The sequence below is a fragment of the Otolemur garnettii genome, unplaced genomic scaffold, assembly GCF_000181295.1.
Source record: "Otolemur garnettii isolate 467f Iridium unplaced genomic scaffold, OtoGar3 scaffold00183, whole genome shotgun sequence".
Classification (NCBI taxonomy): Eukaryota; Metazoa; Chordata; class Mammalia; order Primates; family Galagidae; genus Otolemur; species Otolemur garnettii.
Genome location: NW_003852578.1, coordinates 2,970,497 through 2,974,470, shown reverse-complemented (window position 1 = coordinate 2,974,470; position 3,974 = coordinate 2,970,497).

Below are 3,974 nucleotides of genomic sequence, written 5' to 3'. Positions count from 1 at the left end.
CTTTAAAAACATGCTCTCCATCAAGAACTGTATGATGTATTGCTCTCACTTTCAGAGGAGCGTCCCAACACGTATAATACTTTCATGATTTTCATATCACTCCTTTGGTTTTACTCCCGCTTCCCTGCCTCTGCCTTCTCTGTTTTCAAGGATTTTTTTTCTTTTCTTTCCTTTTTTTTTTTTTTTTAAATTGTAGATGTTCCTCAGGTTCAATACCAAGTTACCCACATCTACACTCTCAATGTTCACTTTTCTTCCTATCATGGCTTTTACCTCCATTTTTGTCATGATGATTTTCAGTCTACCTAGGTCATGAACTGCAGTCTCAGTTTCTCTACAATCTTTTAAATACTTCTTTCTAGTTATTCAAAAATTTAAATATAAATTATTTAAAAATACAGTATACTTTCATGACATCTTAAGTAAAAATGTTTCCTACCAAATCATCATAATTCTGAGAAGTGTCTCAATGAGTCACTCTCCCTGACCCCATGGGGAACATTCAATCAATTGCCAGCTAATTTATTACTCAAATTCCTTCAAGGATTTTAACACACTAAAATATAAAATTACCCTGTTTAGTATGGCATACAAACATCTTATGAATTAAATTATCATTATAATATCATTTTTTTCTCTCACACAAACACACTTTAGCCATAAAAAATAAAAATCAGTGGACGTTTTTTTTCTTGAGAAATCTGTTTTAATTCCTGCTGCATCCTCTTTTTTGAGCTTCCACTCATAGGAAGACCTGGAGTCCAAGGCTGGGCACAGTGGCTCACATCTGTAATCATAGCACACTGAGCAGCTGAAGTAGGAGGATCACTTGACCGCAGAAACTCGAGACCAGCCTGAACAAGAGGAGACCCCATCTCTACTAACATTATGGTAAGATATTTCTTATGGTTACTTCTTATATAATTCTACTAAAATAGAAAAAAAATAGCCAGGTGTTCTGGTGGGTGCCTGCAGTCCCAGCTACTTGAGAGGCTGAGGCGCGATGGCTTGAACCCGGAAGTTTGAGGGTGCTGTGATCTAGGCTGATGCCTTGGCACTCTCACTTGAGTTAACAGGGGGATACCTTTTCTAAAAAAATAAATAAATAACTGTAAACCAATTCCAAATACCCATTGCAAGGTACTCAGGAACTTCTGCTTATTGACATACTACCTCAAGGTAGTTGCCCATTTTATTTTTTCTAATTCTAAGTACTTTCCAGACATATTCTCTACCACTGTGCACTGCTTCAGAACGTACTTAACCCAGGAAATCTCAGTGCTAATATTTGCCTGAAATACAGCTGAGCTTGCTTAGCTTGATGTTTATTGAGTCTGATCCGTTTATCTGATTTTGTCTTTCTGCCAGGATGGTGCTGTCTTGCCTTATCTCAACACACCCTTCTTTCTTTATTCCACAGAAATAATACTTCCTCTATCCTGCTTTCTATGTCTCACCTAAACCTTTACCTCATTTGCTGAATTTCTAATAATTATCCAGTCAAAATATCATAATTTTAAGCAAATGTCATGGTTGGAAATCTGCATATTATATTAGGCACATCAGAATGTTTTTGTCTCCTAAAATCATAATTGACTGACAGTGTATTATTTAAAATACATTTGAATTATGTAGGCTTTTTAAAAACCTATACAGAAATGTATGTAGCAATACATGTATATATTTCTATGTGTAAATATATCCTATATTTTACAAATATGATGAGGTATAGGAAGCATCACTTGAAAATGTGTAAGCAAAATTTCTTCTTTTTCATTTTTTTTTCTTCTTTTTTTTGAGACAGAGTCTTAGCCGCTCACCCTGGGGTTAAATGCTGTGGTGTCATAGCTCATGGCAACCTCAAACTCTTGGGTTCAAGTGATTCTCTGGCCTCCACCTCCCAAGTACCTACCACAACACCAGGCTATTTTTAGAGATGTGGTCTCCCTCTTGCTCAGAACTGGTCTCGAACTCCAGAGCTCAAGCAATCCACCCATCTCGGCCTCCCAGAGTGCTAAGATTGCAGGCGTGAGCCATAGTGCCTGCCTAAACTTTATTTCTTTTCAGTGTAAGAATTCAGAGCCCTGATTGTAAATTTTTTAAATAAAAAATGGTGTTTTATAAGTAGTTAGGAATAAAAATGCCAAGATAAGCTCAATCCTTCATACACAATATGTATTCTATGTTTGGTAGGCAAAGCCACTTTTTATTTAGCATTGTATCTGAACTATGATTACTGTATTTGGTTCTTAATGGTTTTGTTCAACCTGAGTTATCCTTTTTCTATTTTTACATCTTGGTAATTCTGCATGCCACTGTTCTTGGCAAGCAGTTTATTGCAGTGTCATATTGCTGGAGATCAGAATTTAATAATATTTTAAGTGCTTATACTTTTTCTCTTGAAAACAATGTCTTACAGACATGCTTTGGAGTCTTTATTTGTATTTATTCCCCATAAATGTTCAGGTTATCAGACTAATGAATTAATAAGTATTTCTATATCGTCTGGCTGACTTCTAGTACCTCACTATGAGCAATTCTGTTCAGTCTTTTCACATTATTCGTTTAATAGTTCAATTTCTTTAAGGCCTGCTGAACACTCCTGTTTATGGTGTCTCTCCTAATCAAATCATCACATGAATATATAAAGTTAGGTTTTGAAAGGTAGAAACATGAGAATAAGTAAATTAAAAATAAAAAGTGTGTTATTTAAACAAGTTGTATTTCTTAGGAAATGAAATAATTTTGGTAATATGACAAATCTATATTTGTAGCTATATCATCTATCTATATTGATGTAGATATAAGCCATATCTGTATTCTGGTACTTGAAAAAATGCTTCCTGGATTCCCTGACATAACACTTATATTTTCTTTATGTAAAATATTTTATTTCTGTTTACGATATTTTATTCAATTTTCAGAGGCTGAACATTATGGATTTTTATCATTTTTATACCCTACAACCCATTTATACTGAAATAAAAACAGTTGAGTCAAGTTTTGTGATTTAATTTATTGGGATAATCTTATTTAACACACAAGAAATTTTCTTCTTTGCAGTCTATTGAACTTTTTTACTCTATTTTCACTCTTAGTAACAGCAATAAACAGCTAACTATTGAGCATAATATTCTAACTAGTATTTTATTTAAATTTCAGGATTTATATTCTTCTGGTTGTTTTCTGTTTTTTCTCTGTTTGATGTTCTTTTCGTAACTTTTCCTAAGTTATTCAAATAGTTACACTAAAAACAATACTGCTATTTAACAGTTGATAAGTTCATCTTTTAGGTCATAAAAACCGGGTGGTTGGAGTTCAACATTCTGTGAAGTTCACGCAATATTACGCCCACAATACTGGAATGAACAAATGGAAAATTAAAGCCTTGCATAAGCTCTTGAGTATAAAAAGATTTAGAAACAAGAGACTCAAATGATAATTATCAGAACACAAAACACTTCATTAATTATATTGAAATAAAAAAATTAAGAAATGATGAAATATGGAAAATGATGATGAAGAAAGAAGGAGGAAAAGGTCTCCTTTTGTCTGTTTCACTTAAGTACATATTACAGAAGAAAAAAAGTACCTGGAAAATGGTTTTCATTTCTGATTGTAATAATGTAACGTTTATGATCCTGCCACAATATGAGTGTTGATTAAATCATTTTAAGTTGAAAAAATCAATTAAAATATTGTATTATGAGTTTTCTTTTTTTTTATTTCATAGATATTGAGATTAGCAACTAATGACATTGCTTAAAAACTTGAATTTTTATTCAGATGTTGGATGTTAAATCTCTATTGAATAAACACTACCAATAACCATGAATTTTATGATTTGAATTAATAGCAAATAACATTATTGATTGGGCTCGACGCCTATAGCTCAACCGGCTAAGGCGCCAGCCACGTACACCTAAGGTGGCGGGTTCGAATCCCCAGCCCGGACCCGCCAAACAACAATGACG